General features: G+C 40.7%; 1 protein-coding gene across 11 annotated transcripts in view; it reads left to right on the forward strand.

The window, feature by feature from the left end:
- tenm3 (teneurin transmembrane protein 3) overlaps nucleotides 1-25,579 on the forward strand; it is an 822,859-nt gene that overhangs the window by 463,772 nt on the left and 333,508 nt on the right. The window lies entirely within an intron of this gene.

A 25,579-nucleotide genomic window follows, 5' to 3' on the forward strand; every position in this document is an offset into this window, starting at 1 on the left:
TATGCCTCATATAACGTACACTTATTCAGCCTGTTGTTCACTATTCTTTATTTATTTTAAATTGCCTTTCAAATGTCTATTCTTGGTGTTGGGTTTTATCAAATAAATTTCCCCCAAAAATGCGACTTATATATGTTTTTTTCCTTCTTTATTATGCATTTTCGGCAGGTGCGACTTATACTCTGAAAAATACGGTATATTACAGCTTTCAAAAGTTGGTTGCATTAGTGTTTGTTATTAAGAAATTATTCATGACATTATTCATTACACTTTATTTTCCCATTTTCCCATTTAAGGGCTTTTGGTTTAAGTTGTCTTTCTGAAATCATTTGTGTTTAGCGGACGTTCTTCTAGTTACATGGAGATGTGTTTGAGCAACAGTGTTGGGTTAGTTACTGAAAACCAGTAACTAGTTACAGTTACTAGTTACTTTATTTCAAAAGTAACTCAGTTACTAACTCAGTTACTTACACCAAAAAGTAATGCGTTACTGTGAAAAGTAACTATTTAGTTACTTCTTTTTTTCTTCTTTTTTTTTAAAGCTCCCATTAATGCCCTTTTTGCCTTCATTTCAGTACTGTTATTGCACTGGAGAATAATACAATCTGTTGATCAACTTGACATACATTTTTATTTTCCTTTTAACATAATGAATGAAAAACAGTGCAACATAAAAAGGCATTCCTCCTTTCTTTAAACTTGGACCAATGACCATTAATAAAAAACAAGTTTAAGTGCAACATAAGAAGGCACATCATCTTCCTTGAAACATAAAGCCTGACATCTGGAGTGATGCTGCTGTCTTCCACACTTGGAGCCATGGATTGTAGAATCCTTGTTTTCAGTGGCAGGATCATTGACACATGGTGAAGTTTCAGTGCTCAGTAGAGATGGAACACTTTTAAGCACCTGGAGGACCTCATCTGCCACTCGCACATCATCATCAGACAGGGTGACATTTGTCTTCAGGGTGTTGTGAGTCAATGCAGAGTATATAGCTGCCTGCTGCTCCAACATATCATAAGTGGAGTTCCACCTCGTTGGGACATCATGTATGAGCAGGCAGCTTTAGCATTTCTTGCTTTGTCTTAAGCACATGAGCAGCTGTTGTGCTTGGGTGGAAGTAAGAAACCTTCCTGATCCTCCCAAAGAGGCGCTCCATCCTATTGACTGAGATTCCCTTCTGTGATGCCAAATTCACTACATGTGCAAAGCACCTATCTGTGGTCCCAGTCCTGCCTCATTCTCTGTAATTATTTGATTTTTGGCATTATCACGTGTGACTGGGATATCTTTATCTTCCATTCCTCCACTGCTTGTGTCAGTACCTGCGCAAGGTGACTCTCGTAGAGGGGGCGTGTCTTCTCATCTCCCAGTCTGCTGTGATGAAGTGAGCGCTTATAGTTCCGCTGGACGTCCAGCCGTCTGTCATGAGCGCAACAGATGATGCTCGGGATAGTTCATCCACAACTTTTTTCTTCTCCTGCTCATAAGGATCTGGCACAATCTTATTGCTGAAGTGGGTGCGCGACGGGATGTCGTAACGTGGTTCAAGCACGTTCAGCATGTGTTTAAAACCCTCGTTTTGCACAACCGAGTCTGCACTTCTAAACACACCGATTCAATGGCGGGGGCGTTCAAGCTCCTCCGTTATTGCACTCGCCATGACCACGCTGTGTGTGGACTGAACGTGCCAACAACTTTTTTTTGTTTGTTTCATATATCAAACCGCGGATCACCTCCCCCCACACACACACACGTAGACCGCGCCTCTTTTCTTCTCTCCGGCTTGTGACAGAGGAAGATTCAGAAGAACGAGACCGCAGCGCTTCTGTTTCTAGCCGATACTACATCAAAAGTAACGTAAAATAACGCAGTAACGCATCATGTAGTAACGGTAACTAAATTACTGAATTAAAAAAAATAACGCGTTAGATTACTAGTTACCGCCGAAACTAACGGCGTTACAGTAACGCGTTACTTTGTAACGCGTTAGTCCCAACACTGTTGAGCAATCACCGTAGCAACACAGACATAAGCCAGCAGCCCCAGCAGCTTTAAGGTGCCATTTTACATATTCATTATATTTCAATAACTTTGTTCAGAATTGTAAAATATTCAATTGTGTCTTAAGACAAATGTGGGTGTGTTATGCATTTTTCATTTCACTTGGAGGCTTTTTTTTTTTGGTCTAAGTCTAAACATGCAGTGGCTGCAAAAGTTCTAGATGGAGATTATCCAATTATGTGGTAGAAAGATAGAGAGATTCATGGTCTCAAGTTGAATAGGTCTCTCTCTGAGCTAGTGGAAAACAGATGTAACCTCTTTTTTTTGTTTTGGTTGAACTTGTGCCAACATTTAATCAGACTGTTTTGGCCAGGATAAACAGTTGTGTCGTCAGGAATAGCAGCGGCTTTATCAATGTAATTGTTTTTCATTTGAGACTAATTCATGGCACACGGTGTATGACAAACATTTCCCTCAGCATTGTATTAGTAGGGGCTCTGGATCACCACAGATTTCAGTTAAGGAACATTTTCCGGACCATAGGGCGGGTCTAGTCAGGTTTATTTTCATACAAAAGGCGCACCGGATTATAAGGCGCATTAAAAGGGGTCATATTATTATGACTTTTTTCTAAATGTAAAACACATTATTGTGGTCTACATAACATGTAATGGTGGTTCTTTGGTCAAAATGTTGCATAGATTATGTTTTACAGATCATCTTCAAGCCGCTTTCTGACAGTCGCTTCAGGATGCGCCGTTTTGTGAGCGGTCTTATTTACGTGGCTCACCTTCGACAGCGTCTTTTCTCGGTCATCTTTGTTGTAGCGGTCCGACCGGAACTTTCTAATAACTAAAGTTCCTTGGGTGAATAATGTAAACTCACTTTACTTAAATCAATAACAGAGCAGCATCTCCTCATCTGGAAACAACCACACCGGAAATGTGTGCCGTGAAAAAACGTCCAACCGTAACTCTAATAACTAAAGTTCCTTGGGTGAATAATGTAAGCTCACTACACCGGTATGTTTTAGCGCTTTCATGGTGAGTTTACTGACAGATATAAGTAAGAACTTAACATTACTTTATATTAGAAATGGCAACAGTGGAGGATGAATGTCACATAACAAGAAGATAGAGAAAAAGAAGAAGCTTATCGACTACGGGGTTGGTACGGACTACAAAGGCAGATGTGTGCAATTTTTCAGGATTTATGCAGATCCCAAATACAGATCAGCAGGTACCAGAAGGTAAGAAAAGTTGCTTTGGCATAATATTGCGAAACAAAACGCCAGATAATATGTCTTACCTTATACACACACCATAATAATACTCATTTGTTGAAGCACAGTACAATCCATCAAGCGGTGTGACTTCATAGCTTACCAAAGTCGAACTAAAACATTTTGATATATTTTTGAGAGCTGTGTCTAATGTTCTATATTTTCAGTGGAACATATAACTGTCATCTACTGGTCACACTTATCATTTCACCATGCACCAAATAAAATAGCTTCGAGGTCGGTAAGCACAACCCAAATTATTCCGTACATTAGACGCACCGGATTATAAGGCGCACTGTGGAGTTTTGAGAAAATGAAAGGATTTTAAATGCGCCTTATAGTCCGAAAAATACAGTATTATTAGTTTATCATTTGTCTTAATCGCGTGTGGAGTAATCACATTGGCATGTCTTTATTCTAACTTTGCAGTCTTTCTTTTGTTTTGTATTATGCAAGTTTGGGAAATGTAACTGTGGATCATGGATGAACGATTGTTATATAGTGACTGAGCTTGTGTGTACATATGTGTATTGATTATCATTATTATTTTTAATTTGCCAGTTATAAAATACGACATCATAAAAGTTAAGATAAAACTATTTTTGTTGTCAATGTTCAGTAATAAGGTTTTTTTGATTCAGAGAAATGTAAATGTGTAACACAACCTACACCCACTTGCAAAAGTGCCAAATGTTTCATTCCCTCTGGTAGTGGAAAAACCCAGCATGGAACTTCAGTGTTCACTCAACACATACGTCATAATGTCATCAAAGCTCATATTTATATATTCATACACAGCGCCAACATTCAGGAATCATGATGAAGAGATAGAAAAAATATAAAAATATGATGCATCTATTTATGGCAGCATCAGACAAAGTTATGTTTAAGTTAAGTAGGACATAACTGTGGTGCATTCAAGGAAACTTGATTGAAGTTCCAAGCATTCGTCACTAGTTTTTTAAAGACACAGGGAAGCTTAACCCCCAGTAAATGCACTAATTATAATCATAATAATATAATAATGATATATTATATTAAAATTACTTAATCACTTAATCATATTCACACATGAATCAGGTAATCTCTACTTTACACTAGATACTGTAGAGCTATTAACTACAAAACCCAAAACCAGTGAAGTTGGCACGTTGTGTAAATAAAAACAGAATACAATGATTTGCAAATCCTTTTCAACTTATATTCAATTGAATAGACTGCAAAGACAAGATATTTCATGTTCAAACTGAGAATTTTTTTATTTTTTTTTTGCAAATAATCTTTAACTTAGAAATTAATGGCAGCAACACATTGCGAAAAAGTTGGCACATTTGGACATTTTTACCACTGTGTTACATGGCCTTTCCTTTTAACAACACTCAGTAAACGTTTGGGAACTGAGGAGACCAATTTTTGAAGCATTTCAGGTGGAATTATTTCCCATTCTTGCTTGATGTACAGCTTAAGTTGTTCAACAGTCCGGGGGTCTCCGTTGTGGTATTTTAGGCTTCATAATGCACCACACATTTTCAATGGGAGACAGGTCTGGACTACAGGCAGGCCAGTCTAGTACACGCACTCTTTTACTATGAAGCCATGCTGTTAAAACGCATGGATTGGCATTGTCTTGCTGAAATAAGCAGGGGCGTCCATGATAACGTTGCTTGGATGGCAACATATGTTGCTCCAAAACCTGTATGTAACTTTCAGCATTAATGGTGCCTTCACAGATGTGTAAGTTACCCATGCCTTGGGCACTAATACACCCCCATACCATCACAGATGCTGGCTTTTGAACTTTGCGCCTATAACAGTCCGGATGGTTCTTTTCCTCTTTGTTCCGGAGGACATGACATCCACAGTTTCCAAAAACAATTTGAAATGTGGACTCGTTAGACCACAGAACACTCGTACACGTTGCATCAGTCCATCTTAGATGAGCTCGGGCCCAGCGAAGCCGGCGACGTTTCTGGGTGTTGTTGATAAATGGCTTTTGCTTTGCATAGTAGAGTTTTAACTTGCACTAACAGATGTAGAGACAAACTGTAGTTACTGACAGTGGTTTTCTGAAGTGTTCCTGCGGTGATATCCTTTACACACTGATGTCGCTTTTTGATGCAGTACCGCCTGAGGGATCCAAGATCACGGGCATTCAATGTTACGTGCAGTGATTTCTCCAGTTTCTCTGAAACTTTTGATGATATTACGGACCGTAGATGGTGAAATCCCTAAAAGAAATGTTCTTAAACTGTTGGACAATTTGCTCACGCATTTGCTCACAAAGTGGTGACCCTCGCCCAATCCTTGTGTGTGAATGACTGAACATTTCAAGGAAGCTGCTTTTATACCCAATCATGGCACCCACCTGTTCCCAATTAGCCCGTTCACCTGTGGGATGTTCCAAATAAGATATTTGATGGGCATTCCTCAACTTTCTCAGTCTTTTTTGCCACTTGTGCCAGCTTTTTTGAAACATGTCGCAGGCATCAAATTCCAAATGAGCTCATATTTGCAAAAAATAACAAAGTTTTCCAGTTGGAACGTTAAATATCTTGTCTTTGCAGTCTATTTAATTGAATATAAGTTGAAAAGGATTAGCAAATCATTGTATTCTGTTTTTATTCACCATTTACAAAATGTGCCAACTTCACTGGTTTTGCGGTTTGTTAAAAAAAAAAAAAAATTATATTTATATGTGGCAGAGGGGTTAGTGCATCTGCCTCACAATACGAAGGTCCTGAGTAGTCTTGGGTTCAATCCCGGGCTCGGGATCTTTCTGTGTGGAGTTTGCATGTCCTCCCCGTGACTGCGTGGGTTCCCTCCGGGTACTCCGGCTTCCTCCCACTTCCAAAGACATGCACCTGGGGATAGGTTGATTGGCAACACTAAATTGGCCCTAGTGTGTGGATGTGAGTGTGAATGTTGTCTGTCTATCTGTGTTGGCCCTGTGATGAGGTGGCGACTTGTCCAGGGTGTACCCCGCCTTCCGCCCGATTGTAGCTGAGATAGGCTCCAGCGCCCCCTCGACCCCAAAGGGAATAAGCGGTAGAAAATGGATGGATGGATGGATATATATATATATATATGCTATTTTGTAAGAAAAAACTGAACTTAAAAAAAAAATATAATTTAGTAAGCTTTAAGAATATTTCATGGAGCCTTCAGCCCCCCCCCCCCCCCCCCCCCCCCCCCCCCCCCCCCCGACTACATATATGTTGTGTGTGTGTTTGTTCCCCCGGCCCTAGCGGCACACACTGCAGAGTTTTTCAAATCAAAGTCCAGCCTTAAGAGCTTATTCCAATAGGTTTAGTCAAGATCACCTATGAATGCTGCCAGGTTCTGTTGGCTAGCCAACGACCCTGCATCCGCCATGTTTTGATGGGAAACAGACCTTGGCGGTTTTGAAGAAAAGATAGAGGACAACCGCAAGTGCAGCCAGAGCAGGCTAGGAAAGGTAGTGTCAAAGGAAAAAAGAAGCAGTGTGAGAAAGTAAAAGTGTTGCTGACAGCTGCATGGAATGATCAAAACAGACAGAACGACGTCTGTGCATGTTTACGTTGCCATCTATACATAATCAGAAACAGTTCTAGAATGATTGCTCACTAAACGTGTGTGTGTGTGTGTGTGTGTGTGTGTGTGTGTGTGTGTGTGTGTGTGTGTGTGTGTGTGTGTGTGTGTGTGTGTGTGTGTGTGTGTGTGTAGTTGCAGATGTATGTGTGGTCTTTTTCCCACAAAGTTGTCCCAGCTTTACTTCACCAACCACTCTTCAGCCAAACATCTAAAATATCACTCTCACCACTTCCTGCACTCCCTTTTTTCCTACGTTTCACTAATGTTTCACTCTTTGCCTTCCTCCAATTCCTCGTTATATCGTGTAGTTTGTCGGAAAGTACAATAAGTTACTGTGAAAGACACCTTCAGCTTTACATACAGCATTTACCTTTTGTACTTTGAATGGCTATTTTATTGACTGATGCTTTTTGACTCACAAATACACCATTTGGCCACCTGCCTTGACTCACTTATGAACTTGAAGTGCCATCCCATTCCTTTCAATATGATGTGGGTCCACCTTTTGCAGCTATTACAGCTTCAACTCTTCTGGGAAGGCTGTCCACAAGGTTGCAGAGTGTGTTTATAGGAATGTTCCACCATTCTTCCAAAAGCACGTTGGTGAGGTCACACACTGATGTTGGTGGAGAAGGCCTGGCTCTCAGTCTCCGTTCTAATTCATCCCAAAGGTGTTCAACCGGGTTCAGGTCAGGACTCTGTGCAGGCCAGTCAAGTTCATCCACACCAGACTCTGTCATCCATGTCTTTATGGACCTTGCTTTGTGCACTGGTGCACAGTCATGTTGGAAGAAGAAGAGGCCCACTCCAAACTGTTCCCACAAGGTTGGGAGCATGGAATTGTCCAAAATGTTTTGGTATCCTGGAGCATTCAATGTTCCTTTCACTGAAACTAAGGAGCCAAGCCCAACTCCTGAAAAACAACCCCACACCATAATTATTCCTCCACCAAATTTCACACTCAGCACAATGCAGTCCGAAATGTAGCGTTCTCCTGGCAACCTCCAAACCCAGACTGGTCCATCAGATTGCCAGATGGAAAAGCGTGATTCATCATTCCAGAGAACACATCTCCACTGCTCTAGAGTCCAGTGGCGACGTGCTTTACACCACTGCATCCCACGCTTTGCATTGGACTTGGTGATGTATGGTTTAGATGCAGCTGCTCGGCCATGGAAACCCATTCCATGAAGGTCTCTGCGTACTGTACGTGGGCTAATTGGAAGGTCACATGAAGTTTGGAGCTCTGTAGCAACTGACTGTGCAGAAAGTCTTTGTACTATGCGCTTCAGCATCCGCTGACCCCTCTCTGTCAGTTTACTTGGTGGCTGAGTTGCTGTTGTTCCCAAACTCTTCCATTTTCTTATAATAAAGCCGACAGTTGACTTTGGAATATTTAGGAGCGAGGAAATTTCACGACTGGATTTGTTGCACAGGTGGTATCCTATGACAGTTCCACGCTGGAAATCACTGAAAGCGGCCCATTCTTTCACAAATGTTTGTAGAAACAGTCTCCATGCCTAGTGCTTGATCTTATACACCTGTGCCAAGTGATTAGGACACCTGATTCTCATCATTTGGATGGGTGGCCAAATACCTTTGGCAATATAGTGTAGTTCTAAAGTTCGGACGACAGTCAGGAGTACTTCTATTTCTACTGATAAGGTATGCAGTAATGACAGACCAATAGAAGAAAAAAAACAGAATATAATTTTAAGGTTTTTATTAAATTAGGCACCCAGAACACATAATAATTTAAGATTTACAATTTGAGCTTTGAGCCATAAAACATTCAAGGTCTTTACTAATTGACTAGAGTTCAAATGATTTCCTCCATCCTTGAATCAGCATTCAGGAACACCAAATATGAGATGAAATAGGACTTTTCTGCTTAACGTTCTTCTTGTCATGTATTCTTGCTTTATACATTCTATCTCTTTGGAACACAGGCTCACGCTGCTTTGTAAACAAACCCCCGCTCTGCTCTCTATCAAAGCTTCGCCTTCTCCGCAGTCCCTTGGATTACCGTAATTAGACTTAGACAAACTTTATTGATCCCCAAGTGAAATTGTTTGACACAGTCGCTCCATTACAGGAGGGAAAGATGACTAAAACACTCTTAGGTGTCCTAAAAAGACAGTAGACAATACCAATAATGGTACACCTAAAAACGGTAACGTTAAGCAGTATACGAATACACCAGTTAGGGTTGTACGGTATACCGGTATTAGTATAGTACCGCAATACTAATGAGTCATATTCGGTACTATACCACCTCTAAAAAGTACCGGTCCAACGCCCCCAAGCCCCTCGTTGTCATCACGTCGTGTCATTGATGGTTTTACGAGCAAAGGAGCATGTTCGGCAGCGCAAAATCACAGAGTACTTACAAGCAGACACAGTATGTAGACAGAAAAGGGAGAACGGACGCATTTTGGCTTAAAAACTATAGATAAAGGTGAAGTTATAACACTGAAACGCCCTCAGGAAGAGGTGCTTCAAGACATGGCTAGCTAGCTAGCGGCTAAAGTGTTTTAGCTACTTCTTAATCACTAATCCTCGCCTCCATGGTAACCGGCGTCAAAAATGTAAACAAACGCCATTGGTGGATCTACACCTGACATCCACTGTAATGATACCAAGTACAGGAGCGTATCTAGTCGATACTACTATGATTACATCTTCTTTTGTTTAAAGAAAATGTATATTATGTTTATAAAGTCAGGAAATATGTCCATGGACACATGACGACTTTGAATATGACCAATGTATGATCCTGTAACTACTTGGTATCGGATTGATACCCAAATGTGTGGTATCATCCAAAACTAATGTAAAGTATCAAACAACAGAAGAATAAGTGATTATTACATGTTAACAAAAGTGTAGATAGAACATGTTGAAAGAGAAAGTAAGCAGATATTAACAGTAATTGAACAAGTAGAATAATAATTAATTTTCTACCACATTAGACAAAATAATAAAATGATAAATGACACAATATGTTACTGCATATGTCAGCAGCTAAGTTAGGAGTAGAGATGATATTTGATAAGAAATTATCGAGTTTGAGCCTATAATCCTCTTATCGAACCGATTCCTTATCGAGTCCAGATAGGTTGTTGTATATGGAAAAAAACACACAATATTTGGTTTAACAAAAGCTCACTTTTATTATATAAGAAAAAAATTAAATTTAGTAAATAAATAAATATTGACTGTTACCCCCCTATAAAATAAAATTAATAAATATTGACTGTTGTTACCCAAAGTATATTAAGTGGGATTTTTCAGAAAAACAAATATATACAGTAACACAAAAACAACCTGTCTCTGTGATCACTATAAGTGTATAAATAATAATATAGTGTTCAATAAAATCAGTCCCTTGGGCACAAAACTGAAAATAATACAGCTCTCCAAAAAGTGCACTTCTGCTGCTATTTGACATAACTGTTTGTTATGATGCTTTGACATTTTTGCACTTTATTTCTTTATCGAAAGAAAATTCTATGAAGAGAAAAGTTATTTGCAAATGTGGTTACAATGCTAAAAAATGAAAAGTTAAAGCTAAAAAAAGAAATACACTTTATTGAGTTAACATTATTTCTTTATAGGGGGAAAGATGTGATGTTATGAGCTAGGGAATATAACAACTACACTACCCAGCATGCAACGGGAGTGACAAGCATGCGCGGTAGCCCCAAAAAGTGTTGTTGCATGTCGTCACGCCGGCAGCTAAGAATGAGGTTATGAGCACGCTGTGAATATAAACGTCAAGAACTCAGCCAACACGCCTCGTCTGCATTATTTATACTTAGACAGACAACACATATACAGTGTGATTTTGTTTTGTTTACAAGGTTAGTGCATCTGCCTCACAATACGACGGTCCTGAGTAGTCTTGGGTTCAATCCCGGGCTCGGGATCTTTCTGTGTGGAGTTTGCATGTTCTCCCCGTGACTGCGTGGGTTCCCTCCGGGTACTCCGGCCTCCAAAGACATGCACCTGGGGATAGGTTGATTGGCAACACTAAATTGGCCCTGGTGTGTGAATGTGAGTGTGAATGTTGTCTGTCTATCTGTGTTGGCCCTGCGATGAGGTGGCGACTTGTCCAGGGTGTACCCCGCCTTCCGCCCGATTGTAGCTGAGATAGGCTCCAGCGCCCCCCGCCACCCCAAAAGGGAATAAGCGGTAGAAAATGGATGGATGGATACAAGGAAAGAAAAACAAAAGTTACAAAAAATATGTTGTATATATATGTATGTGCTGCGGTTGCTTTAAGAATGTTGCGACAGCTAGAGGTGCGTTGCTAGCCTGGTTGCTATGTTTCCGGTTGGTCGTAAAAGTGTTGGTCATATGTTTGTACCCTGCTCAAATCTCTCAGTAAAGTTATTCATTGGATTATACCTTTTGTTTTGAACTTTATTACACCTTGGAGCGCTTTTTCCGGTCCATTGTTTTTCCTGCTTTTGCTATCTGCGCCTAATGACTGAGCTACGTGACGTCATTTCTTGTGATGTCCCACGGGGCATTTCTGGTCGTTCCCAGGGATTCGAATAAAGAACCAACTCTTTTTCTTTACTATAGTGGTCTCGGTAACGGGTACCGGTTCTCAAGAAGGGATTTGAGTCCGAGGACTCGGTTCTTTTCTTATCGAACAACCGGGAAAACCGGTTTCGAATATCATCCCTAGTTAGGAGCCTTTGTTTGTTTACTAATAATACAAGACAAGTTGTCCTGTATGTTCACTATTTTATTTAAAGACAAACTTGCAATAAGAAACATATGTTTAATATACCCTAAGATTTTTTTGTTAAAATAAAGCCAATAATGCCATTTTTTTGTGGTCCCCTTTATTTAGAAAAGTATCAAAAAGTACCGAAAAGTATCAAAATAGGTACCGGGACAAAAGTAGATATAAGAAGTACAGAATGAGGCATAACAGCTCCTGAAGGTCGATAATGAAGTACAACCTGGCGTCTTCCTGATGCAGACGCTGTGCTTAAAAGCATGGTCAAAGTTGTTTTCACCCATATCAAAAATAATGGCGCCAAGGTACAGGATACGCAAAAAGACAGAAGTAGGAGAACCAAAATAAAAGGCAAAAGGAAGTTGGTGTCCTATTTATAACACGGCTTTTATTAGAAAGTACAGAAGCTTTGTTTAAAGTATACTACCACATCTGCTTTAAGGCTCGGGAAACATTAGTTTGCTACTTGAAGCAACCACTTTTTTTTTTTTTTTTTCTGAGCGTAAAAAAGATGCCAAAAAACACTCGGCAGCCTTTTGATGCCTCAGTGACGCCAAGGCCATCAGCTCAGAGCGGAAGAAGAAACAACAACAACGAAAAAAAAAATGCCAAGTTTCTTTGCAAATGGGGGGGATGACGCCAAAGCTTATTGACGGCGTCTGTGCTAAAAGAAAAGAGGGAGGTCAGCGCATGGACGAGAGAGACAGCAAATAACACTTAGTGCTTTTTAATCCAGGACCAAGCAGACAATTCTCCTCAACACCAGAACTAATCAATGAGACGCTGAATGAAGACGAGGATTGAGCGATTCAGGGTGAGAGCTGGATGAAGAAAAAAAAAAAACATTTCTCTTCAACGCCACTCCTAATCAATAAAGGCAATACGGTGAAAAGGGAAGGAGACAATGAAAGGATCCTTCCAGACATGAGAACGAATCAATGGTACCTACAGTACAGGGAAGGTCACGTTATTTATTAAACTTTTTATACAGATTAATTCAAGGGCACTATTTTGATTTGACTTTGTGACTTATTTTTGAGTCTATTAAGAACTTGTGTGAAACATAACTGTAGAAGAGTGATTGTACAAACCCTGTTTCCATATGATTTGGGAAATTGTGTTAGATGTAAATATAAACGGAATACAATGATTTGCAAATTATTTTCAACCCATATTCAATTGAATGCACTACAAAGACAACATATTTGATGTTGTTTTTTTTTGTGCAAATAATAATTAACTTAGAATTACATGGCTGCAACACGTGCCAAAGTAGTTGGGAAAGGGCATGTTCACCACTGTGTTACATGGCCTTTCCTTTTAACAACACTCAGTAAACGTTTGGGAACTGAAGAGACACATTTTTTAAGCTTCTCAGGTGGAATTCTTTCCCATTCTTGCTTGATGTACAGCTTAAGTTGTTCAACAGTCCGGGGTCTCCGTTGTGGTATTTTAGGCTTCATAATGCGCCACACATTTTCAATGGGAGACAGGTCTGGACTACAGGCAGGCCAGTCTAGTACCCGCACTATTTTACTATGAAGCCACGTTGATGTAACACGTGGCTTGGCATTGTCTTGCTGAAATAAGCAGGGGCGTCCATGGTAACATTGCTTGGATGGCAACATATGTTGCTCCAAAACCTGTATGTACCTTTCAGCATTAATGGCGCCTTCACAGATGTGTAAGTTACCCATGTCTTGGACACTAATACACCCCCATACCATCACAGATGCTGGCTTTTCAACTTTACGCCTATAACAATCCGGATGGTTCTTTTCCTCTTTAGTCCGGAAGACACGACGTCCACAGTTTCCAAAAACAATTTGAAATGTGGACTCGTCAGACCACAGAACACTTTTCCACTTTGCATCAGTCCATCTTAGATGAGCTCAGGCCCAGCGAAGCCGACGGCGTTTCTGGGTGTTGTTGATAAACTGTTTTCGCCTTGCATTGGAGAGTTTTAACTTGCACTTACAGATGTAGCGACCAACTGTTGTTACTGACAGTGGGTTTCTGAAGTGTTCCTGAGCCCATGTGGTGATATCCTTTACACACTGATGTCGCTTGTTGATGCAGTACAGCCTGAGGGATCGAAGGTCACGGGCTTAGCTGCTTACGTGCAGTGATTTCTCCAGATTCTCTGAACCCTTTGATGATATTACGGACCGTAGATGGTGAAATCCCTAAATTCCTTGCAATAGCTGGTTTAGAAATGTTTTTCTTAAACTGTTCAACAATTTGCTCACGCATTTGTTGACAAAGTTGTGACCCTCGCCCCATCCTTGTTTGTGAATGACTGAGCATTTCATGGAATCTACTTTTATACCCAATCATGGCACCCACCTGTTCCCAATTAGCCTGTTCACCTGTGGGATGTTCCAAATAAGTGTTTGATGAGCATTCCTCAACTTTATCAGTATTTATTGCCACCTTTCCCAACTTCTTTGGCACGTGTTGCTGGCATCAAATTCTAAAGTTAATGATTATTTGCAACAAAAAAACAAATGTTTATCAGTTTGAACATCAAATATGTTGTCTTTGTAGCATATTCAACTGAATATGGGTTGAAAATGATTTGCAAATCATTGTATTCCGTTTATATTTACATCTAACACAATTTCCCAACTCATATGGAAACGGGGTTTGCAATACCCCAACTCCCAAACAAACACACACACACACGCGCACACGTGTGCACTTGTATAGCACAAATGTAACTGTAGAGGAGTGATCACACTAGAATAGATTACAATAGTTGTCATTGCACTTAGAGAAATACACTATATTGCCAAAAGTATTTGGCCACCCATCCAAATGACGAGAATCAGGTGTCCTAATCACTTGGCCCGGCCACAGGTGTATAACATCAAGCACTTAGGGATGGAGACTGTTTCTACAAACATTTGTGAAAGAATGGGCCGCGCTCAGTGATTTCCAGCGTGGAACTGTCATAGGATGCCACCTGTGCAACAAATCCAGTCGTGAAATGTCCTCGCTCCTAAATATTCCAAAGTCAACTGTCGGCTTTATTATAAGAAAATGAAAGAGTTTGGGAACAACAGCAACTCAGCCACCAAGTAAACTGACAGAGAGGGGTCAGCGGATGCTGAAGCGCATAGTGCAAAGACTTTCTGCACAGTCAGTTGCTACAGAGCTCCAAACTTCATGTGACCTTCCAATTAGCCCACGTACAGTACACAGAGACCTTCATGGAATGGGTTCCCATGGCTGAGCAGCTGCATCTAAGCCATACATCACCAAGTCCAAAGCAAAGCGTGGGATGCAGTGGTGTAAAGAACGTCGCCACTGGACTCTAGAGCAGTGGAGACGCCTTCTCTGGAGTGATGAATCACGCTTTTCCATCTGGCAATCTGATGGACCAGTCTGGGTTTGGAGGTTGCCAGGAGAACGCTACATTTTGGACTGCATTGTGCCGAGTGGGAAATTTGGTGGAGAAGGAATTATGGTGTTGGGTTGTTTTTCCAGGTGTTGGGCTTGGCCCCTTAGTTCCAGTGAAAGGATCTTTGAATGCTCCAGGATACCAAAACATTTTGGACAATTCCATGCTCCCAACCTTGTGGGAACAATTTGGAGCGGGCCCCTTCCTCTTCCAACATGATTGTGCACCATTGCACAAAGCAAGGTCCATAAAGACATGGATGACAGAGTCTGGTGTGGATGAACTTGACTGGCCTGCACAGAGTCCTGACCTGAACCCGATAGAACACCTTTGGGATGAATTAGAACGGAGGCTGAGAGCCAGGCCTTCTCCACCAACATCAGTGTGTGACCTCACCAACGTGCTTTTGGAAGAATGGTGGAAAATTCCTATAAACACACTCTGCAACCTTGTGGACAGCCTTCCCAGAAGAGTTGAAGCTGTAATAGCTGCAAATGGTGGACCGACATCATATTGAACCCTATGGGTTAGGAATGGGATGGCACTTCAAGTTCATATGTGAGTCAAAGCAGGTGGCCATATACTTTTGGCAATATAGTGTACAACAAAATCAATCCCAGCACAAACCTGATAAGAGGAGACATACAATACAAATGACACCATTAAAAAAAGGTAGGAAAGGTATAGATGGAGAGGGGGAAGCAGCTCCCAAGCTAGCCCCTCTGTGTGTTCTTTCACTGTGCTGGTCTCACTCGGATGTTTACGGCAAGAACTTGCCAAAGGCATTTGCAGAGGGAGCAAATAGCTATTATAGATTAGGAGTGTTATTGGTTTCGGCCGACCAAACACATTCCAATGGATTTGGCTGATATAATTGTCCATTTTGGCTCTCAATTGATCATCATTTTGCCTTGCAGAGCGGTAAGCTTCTCAGAGATGTTATCTAATTTGTGATTAAATTCTGAGATCGCCATAGTCTGAGATGCCCATCCTGTCCATGGCGACAAGCAGCTTCCGGGCTTCTTAAACGACTGCCATCGTCTTTCAAATGTGTCGATAGACCTGAGCGATGTTCACTCCAATCAGCAGATGCCCTGTTATCACTGTTCCAAATAGATTTCTTCCACGTCCACGACGGGAAGAACTGACAGGCACACGACTCGCCATTTCTCCCAAGAGTCCCTCATGTATCTGGCAGGAAATATCCCAAACTTGTTCTTTTCATCTGGAAGATTTTGTCAATTAAGCTTGAATTCCAGCTCATCAATTCCTAGTAGGGATGTCCGATAATGGCTTTTTTGCCGATATCCGATATTCCGATATTGTCCAACTCTTAATTACGGATACGGATATCAACCGATACCAACCGATACAGATATATACAGTCGTGGAATTAACACATTATTATGCCTAATTTGGAAAACCAGGTATGGTAAAGATAAGGTACGGTACTTAAAAAAAATTATAAATTTTTAATATAAGATAAATAAATTAAAAACATTTTCTTGAATAAAAAAGAAAGTAAAACAATATAAAAACAGTTACATAGAAACTAGTAATTAATGACAATTATTAAAATTAATTGTTAAAGGTTAGTACTGTTAGTGGACCAGCACACGCACAATCATGTGTGCTTACGGACTGTATCCCTTGCAGACTGTATTGATATATATTGATATATAATGTAGGAACCAGAATATAAATAACAGAAAGAAACAACCCTTTTGTGTGAATGAGTGTGAATGAGTGTAAATGGGGGAGGGAGGTTTTTTGGATTGGTGCACTAATTGTAAGTGTATCTAGTGTTTTTTATGTTGATTTAATAAAAGAAAAAAAAAACGATACCGATAATTAAAAAAACGATACCGATAATTTCCGATATTACATTTTAACACATTTAGAGATGTCCGATAATATCGGCAGGCCGATATTATCGGACATCTCTAATAGAGACTTAGACTTATGTTACTGTCTGTTTGTTAGCACAATCCTTCACAATCCACGTAAACACGTGCACTTTGCACGTCCACCCCCCAATGTAAATGTCGATTGCACTAGTCGTGCATGTGCTCGCGTGTAGATATAAGTATAGAAAATGAGACACATTGAGTATTGATAGACACACTGTGGCTGTGAGATTGTTTCTCTAAAGCAGGGATCCTCAGTCTTTAATATTGCCCAAAATACTTGAATAATCAATCAATATTCATTGGCAGTGTGTTGTATAATCTGCATTATTTTCCCTTAACATTCACATGCATTTTCCCCTCCATGAAAAAAAAATAAGTGTCTCCCTCCAGGGTAACATTAACTTTTCTCTGTGGATAATTGGGTTACAACCACAAGCTTGCCCTAAAGATGACGCATCCATCAGACACATCCAGATACGTAGTATTAATGCAGAAAGTATGTATGCACAAATTGTACGTCTATGACTATGAAATTACATTGTACCCTAAAATGTTATAACACAGCATGTTGCTTTAAATGGGCTAGCGAGGCCTGAATAAATCAAACCTGTGAGGTGTTTTTGCCCCCACGTGTTTTTATATATTTGCATTATAATCCTTCCATTACTATTACACATAACCGACTAGGAAACCAATTCATTGCCTGATCTGTTATATACCATGCGGCAACTTGCGATGGAGGGTCTGGACTAAATGTTTTGCTCGCAGCCTAAAACATAACAATTATCCATGAGAGATAAAATGAATTGTGAGCTGCTGCAGTCATAAGGCGAGGTACCACTGTATTTCTTGTATTCTACTTAGTACAGGAATATTGTTTACCATATTTTCCAGACTATAAGGTGCACTTAAAATATATATTTTTTTCTCAAAACTCGACACTGCGCCTTAAAATCCGGCGCGCCTAATGTACGGAATAATTCTGGTTTCGCTTACCGACCTCGAAGCAATTTTATTTGGTACATGGTGTAATGATAAGTGTGACCAGTAGATGGCAGTCAAACATAAGAGATAAGTGTAGACTGCACTATGATGGCAAAATGACTCAAGTAAACAACACCAACATTTTATATGTCCCATTAAAAATATAGAACATTACACACGGCGCTCAAAAATCCATCAAAATGTTTTAGTACGACTTTGGTAAGCTATGAAGCCGCACCGCTTGATGTGCTTCAACATAGGAGTATTATTATGGTGTGTGTATAAGGTAAGACATATTATCTTCTGTTTTTTGTTTCGCAATTTTATACAAAAGCAACTTGTCTTACCTTCTGGTACCTGCTGATCTGTATTTGGGATCTGCATAAATCCTGAAAAATTGCGCGCGTCCGACTTTGTAGTCCGTGGCGACACCGTAGTCGATAAGCTTCTTCTTTTTCTCCATCTTCTTGTTATGGGACATTCATCCTCCGCTGTTGCCATTTCTAATATAAAGTAGTGTAAAGTTCTTACTTATATCTGTCAGTAAACTCGCCATGAAAGTGCGAAAACATACCTGTGTAGTGAGTTTACATTATTCACCCAAAGAACTTTAGTTAGAGTTCCGGTCGGACGGTTTTTCACGGGACACATTTCCGGCGTTGTTGTTGTTTCCGGATGAGGAGATGCTGCTCCGTTATTGATTGAAGTAAAGTCTGAATGTCATTAAAACAGTTAGCTCCATCTTTTGATACTTCGTCCACCCCCGTCCTTGCACGCTACACCGCTACAACAAAGATGACGGGGAGAAGACGCTGTCGAAGGTGAGCCACGTAAATAAGACCGCCCACAAAACGGCGCATCTTGAAGCGACTGTCAGAAAGCGACTTGAAGATGATCTGTGAAACATCATCGATGCAACATTTTGACCAAAGAAACACCATTACATGTTATGTAGACCACAAGGAAGTCTTTTACATTTAGAAAAAAATCTATAAATAATACGACCCCTTTAATGCGCCTTATAATCCGGTGTGCCTTATATTTATATATGACAATTAATTGCCCTATGGCCCGGAAAATACAGTACATACAACTATAGTAATTAACGTTGTAGTATATATGTTCAATTAAACACAACTGATAACATTCAAGGAGAATACAACAAAACTTGCTACTGTAACACAACCTGTTGACTCATAGGACAAATTCGACAGAGAATAAAGAGAGACTACATTAGCTGAAGCAAAGGAAGACCCACTGACGAGAGCAGTGTTTTTCAACCTTTTTTGAGGCAAGGCACATTTTTTTTCGTTAAAAAATCCGGAGGCACACCACCAGCAGAAAACGTTAAAAAATGAAACTCCACCAGGTCGTATTTTGAGTTTGTTGGTGTTTTCCTGTGTGTGGTGCTTTAGTTCTTGTCTTGCGCTGTTATTTTGGTGGCCCTTCCTGTTTTGTTGGTGTTTTCCTGTAGCAGTTTCATGTCTTCCTTTGAGCGCTATTCCACGCACCTGCTTTGTGTTAGCAAGCGAGGCTATTTACGTTGTCGCTATCCTTCTTTGTGTGGACACCGTCGATTGTCATGTCATGTACGGATGTACAAGTTTTTGCTGTCGTCCAGCGTTCTGTTTCTGTTTACTCTGTAGCCAGTTCAGTTTTACTTTCGTTTTGCATAGCTGTTGCCTTTTCCTTTCCCTTTTGTTCATTTTTGGTTTAAGCATGACATACTTTTTTTACCTGCACGCTGCCTCCCGCTGTGGTCTAAATATTGGGATCACAACAAACCATCCTCGTCTCACCCGACACATTTTACAAAGCAACGACACATTATTTGCAGATTATACTTATTGATTTGCAAAAAAATCTTTTTTGGACCAATTAGGGGAAGTTGCATCATTTCCCACGGCACACCAGACTATATCTCACGGCACGGTGAGAAAGGGGGAGAAAAAAGTTGACAGGGCAGGAGAAAATGAAAGAATAAGGGTGAGAGAGGAGGGTGTATGTGGGGTAAGTACACTGGTGCTTCAATGAGCAGAGAAAAATGTGGAAGACTGATTAGAGCCTCTGAGAGGGTTGCAGCTGCCTGCGTTGAAGGAGGACATGGAGGAGAGGATTGGTACGTAAGAGGAGGTCAGATGAAGAGGATTGTAAGAGTGTCAGAGAGGGGATGGGAAAAGTGGTAATGCAGACACAGAATAGAAATACAGTTCAGTTCATGGCACAGTTAGCATGAAGATGACTGCAGAAGTTGGTTGAGTTTTGATTAAAAACCGTATGCCAATACACTCCGGTTTCTATCTCACTCATGGGCATGCTTTTATTTGTTTTGGACTTTTTTGCAATTGCACTTCATGCGGCTGCTCTGCTTGCATATAGGACTATTGTTGATTAGTCATCGACTATCTTAACGATCAGTCGACTAATCGGAGTAGGATGCATAAACCTATTCAGTTAAAGTTAAAGTACCAATGATTGTCACACACACACTAGGTGTGGTGAAATTTCTCCTCTGCATTTGACCCATCCCCTTGTTTCACCCCCTGGGAGGTGACGGGAGCAGTGAGCAACAGCATGGGCCGCGCTCGGGAATCATTTAGGGATTTAACCCCCAATTCCAACCCTTGATGCTGAGTGCCAAGCAGGGAGGTAACGGGTCCCATTTTTGTAGTCTTTGGTATGACTCGGCCGGAGTTTGAACTCACGACCTACCGATCTCAGGGCGGACACTCTAACCCAGTGGTTCTTAACCTTGTTGGAGGTACCGAACCCCACCAGTTTCATATGCGCATTCACCAAACCCTTCTTTAGTGAAAAATAAAATGTTGTTTTTTTTTCAAATTCAAGACAAAGTTATATGTTTTTGGTAACACTTTAGTATGGGGAACATATTCTGAGTAACAAAGACTTAATTTAGAGTTATTTGGTTAGGGTTGGTGTTAGAGGGTTAGGGCCATGGTTAGGGTTATAATAAGGCCATGCCGAATAAGGCATTAATAAGTACTTAATAATGATTAGTTAAGAGCCAATATGTTACTAATTTGCATGTTAATAAGCAACTAATTAATGGTGAATATGTTCCCCATACTAAAGTGTTACCATGTTTTTTTACTGGTGCACAAAATGAAGCGTGCATGAACATCACCTTGTTCAAAGAACAAAACCAACATAAACTCACAACAAATTACACACCTGCAAATCAGTCTGACTTCTGCTGTTGCCGTATCCGTAATACGCCGATAGGGAGAAGTTTTTATTTACACAATGAGTCGGGTGTGTCTTGACCTCCGCCGAACCCCTGAGCCCGACTCACCGAACCCTAGGGTTTGATCGAACCCAGGTTAAGAACCACTGCTCAACCACTGGTAATAGTTCTTAGTTAGGCTTTGGTTTTTAATTTCAGCTTGAGATATGTTTAGGCTAACAACAAACATGACGATAACAATAAACATGACTATTTTATTCAGAAATATGCATTTATACTGTGATTGTGCTGCTTATTGGGTTATTGCATCAACACTAATAACTTGTGTCCATTTAAAAGCAAAAGTGCTGATATTATGAAAACTAAGGACAATCAAAATAACAGCTAGTAGCTACTTCTAAATCACTAATCCTCCCCTCCATGGCGACACATGAAGTAAGTTTTTTACAAGTAGGGCTGGGCGATATGGCCTTTTTTTTAATATTGCGATATTTTAAGGCCATATCGCGATACACAATATATATCTCGATATTTTGAATGAACACTTGATGCATATAATCACAGCCGTATGATGATTCTATGTGTCTACATTAAAATATTCTTCTTCACACTGCATTAATATATGCTACTTTTAAACTTTCATGCAGAGAAGGAAATCACAACGAAAAAAATCACTATTTTTGTTCATACGGTGTTGATCTGGAAATGTTTGCCTCGGCATTTTGATGGTGTGGACGTGTGGCACCGAACGGAGATGTTGACATGCGGAGTAAGCACTCTTCATTCTCTAGCGGGTGACTTTTCAAATGATGCTACATATTAGCAGCAATGCTACTTTTTATAGCAACGCTTTTGCCCCACACTTGACAAATTACGGTTGTCTGTTCGACATATTCCCACTTGAAGCCAAACCACCGCCAGACGATGGACCCCCTAATGTTTTTTAGGGGGAATTAATTCTTCCTTCATTTGTTACCAGATTCGCAACTTCTCTCTCTCGTATTACCACTCGCACGGCTGCGCTAGCATCACAGCTAACTTTAGCCATGCTGCTACCTCTCTGCTCGGGGAGGGCTTATACGTATGTGACGTATGACGTGACAGTATGTGACGTGTGTAAGAAGGTGCGCTTGTCTGTCTGTGAGAAGGAGACACAAGAAAGAGCGAGGAGAGCCTGTAGTGTAATGCCAGCAGCTAAAAGCAACTGCGTGAGAACGCATACTCGAATATCACGATATAGTCATTTTCTATATCGCACAGAGACAAACCCGCGATATATCGAGTATATCGATATATCGCCCAGCCCTACTTACAAGTATCATCCCTGCAGGACGAAGAATAGCTAAACATGCTTCACTACACACCGTAGCTCACCAGCGTCAAAATATAAACAAACGCCATGAGTGGATCTACATCTAACATCCACTATAATGATACCAAGTCAGGAATGTTTCTAGTCGATACTACTATGATTACGTCAATGTTTTTTGGCATCACAACATCTTCTTTCATTTAAAAAAAAATATATTATGTTTATAAACTCAGGAAATATGTCCCTGGACACATGATGACTTTGAATATGACCAATGTATGATCCTGTAACTACTTGGTATCAAATTGATACCCAAATTTGTGGTATCATCCAAGTATATTCTTGTTATGGGACATTCACCCTACGGTGTTGCCATTCCTAATATAAAGTAGTGTAAAGTTCTTACTTTTGTCTGTCAGTAAACTCGCCATGAAAGCGCTAAAACATACCGGTGTAGTGAGTTTACATTATTCACCCAAGGAACTTTAATTATTAGCGTTCCGGTCGGACGGTGTTTCACGGGACACATTTCCGGCTTTGTTGTTGTTTCCGGATTAAGGGATGCTGTTCCGTTATTGATTGAAGTAAAGTCTGAATGTCATTAAAACAGTTAGCTCCATCTTTTGACACTTCTTCCACTCCCGTCCTTGCACGCTACACCGCTACAACAAAGATGACGGGGAGAAGACACTGTCGAAGGTGAGCCACGTAAATAAGACCGCCCACAAAACGGCGCATCCTGAAGCGACTGTCAGAAAGTGACTTGAAGATGATCTGTAAAACATAATCCATGCAACATTTTGACCAAAGAACCACCATTACATGTTATGTAGCCCACAAATAGACCATTCATCGCCAGTGCGCCTTATAATCCGGTGCGCCCTATGGTCTGGAAAATACGGACCATAGTGTTCTTGTCTTACATAAGGACTGTGAATGAAATGCAGTTTGCCTTTAAATGATTCTGCATCATAGATGTACTGTCTTTGCTAAATAAGCAAGGTATTCATGCCTTTAACGGGATGAAAGTAAAATGTTTTAGTGGATGGCCGTCCGTAAAAAACAACTATTGTTGACAAACGAATTTGTCAGAGACTGATTTTATTGTCGATATTTGGTGACAAAGTCGAAGAATTGTATGCGTACGTTTGAGTCGATGATAGTCACAATTCTGTTGATACAGTAAAACTCGTGTTTTTCACTGGATAAAGATGTGCTCCATTCAAGACCGCTCATCTCTCAAGCTTCAACTTCCTTTCTTCTTTTCTGTCCTTTCCTGTGTGTGGGTGACCATTCCAAGAGGGACACTGCACCTATGTGTTTGCTTCTATCAGTTGCAAAGATAGCCTCTGCTTGTGAAAAGAAAGCAGACTTGCTGCTTTCTTCATGCCGAAGACCAGAGGTGGAATGAGTTTTCACACCTCACAAACCACGAGTCATAACTCTTCTCCTGACCTCCTTCACTCTGTCAAGTGTCCATACCTTTTGCCACGACCTCCTGTCCTGTCCCTTCTTCCCCCTTGCACTCACTTTCGAGCGTTTTTTTTTTTTCTCCCAGTGTGTCTGTCTGTCTATCTTTGGATGTTGGTGTCTGTTGACCGTTGTTGTGAAAATTTTAGGTAATTTAGCTTATTAGGGACCGATGTCCCTTTGGGACAGAGGACCCTATTGAATTTCTAGTGTTTTATTATTATTATACCGCCACCTCTTTGAGCTGTAATTTGAACCCCTTAACATGCCTCAAAACTCACCAAATTGGACACACACATCAGGACGGGCGAAAATTGCGATCTAATCAAAAAAACTAAACCCCAAAACTCAAAATTGCGCTCTAACTGCCAGTAGGAATGTCGTAAACACATGAAACAAAAACCTCTATGTAGGTCTCACTTAGACCTATATTTCATACACTGACAACCCCGAGCAAAAATCAACAGGAAGTTTGCAATTCCCCCTTCAAAACAAAAGTTGTGTAAAAACAGTCACCTTTTTTCAAACATTATCTCCTCTGAGCGCGTTTGTCATGTCGGCTTCAAATAAGCACAGGAGAGAGATTGAACCCTTCTGATTAAAAGTTGATGAAAGAGTTTTAATTACTGCTCCGGTTTGGATTTTATGAGCCCTCAAAGAAGCGCTGCGCTGCTGCCGTCTCAAGATGGCCGCACCCTGCTCAGACAAAACTGCCTCTAACTCCCAGTAGGAATGTCAGAGACACATGAAACAAAAACCTCAATGTAGGTCTCACTTAGACCTATATTTCATACACTGACAACCCCCAGCTAAAATCAACAGGAAGTTTGCAATTCCCCCTTCAATACAAAAGATGGCTAAAAAAACTCGCCTTTTTTCAAACATCTCCTCTGAGGTCACGGGGGCAGCAGCCCAATCAGGGAAGCCCAGATTTCCCTCTCCTCAGCCACTTCCACCAGCTCCTCCCGGGGGATCCTGAGGCACATCATATTGAACCCTATGGGTTAGGAATGGGATGGCACTTCAAGTTCATATGTGACTCAAGGCAGGTGGTCAAATACTTTTGGCAATATAGTGTATTTACGTAGGTGCTTGTGTTCATTCACCAATTTAGCAAAAGACAGCGTCTGTAACACGGCATACAGTAATCTACCACAAAGGTCATTGGGGCTATATTTGTCCTTCTCCTCCTCCTGCGCACTGAAACTGCTGAAGTTGTCTTCTTCGGTGAGCGGTGTTTCCGTTCCGTGCGCCAGCTGTTTCCTTTTTCGATGGCCAGGTTGTTGGTTTTCAGCTTTGGGGCTGTGTGATGTGAATTTTGTTGTTTCTTTTTCACAACGAGGGTGAGTCCACAACATGCTAAATGGCTAAATGAGTTATGGTGTGACTGCATTTAAATTGTTCCAAAACAATATTAAAAATTATTCCGCAATTTCATTGGTTTGATGTTACAAGGCAAAATTTATTGGCGGCATGTGCCAACACGAAAAAAATCCATAAATTAGCCATTAGGAGAATCCATAAAGTAGCGAGTTATAGTCCGGAAATTACTCGAGTGACCATGAGCTCAGCATAGGGGTTATGTATCTTCCTGACAACCATCTTCTACTGCAGTTTTTAGTCTGTTTGAGGGCAGCGTGGCTCAGATGGTATAGCGGCCATCCTAGTCAAAGCCGTTGTGTC

This window comes from Nerophis lumbriciformis, linkage group LG27 (genome assembly GCF_033978685.3).
Source record: "Nerophis lumbriciformis linkage group LG27, RoL_Nlum_v2.1, whole genome shotgun sequence".
Lineage (NCBI taxonomy): Eukaryota > Metazoa > Chordata > Actinopteri > Syngnathiformes > Syngnathidae > Nerophis > Nerophis lumbriciformis.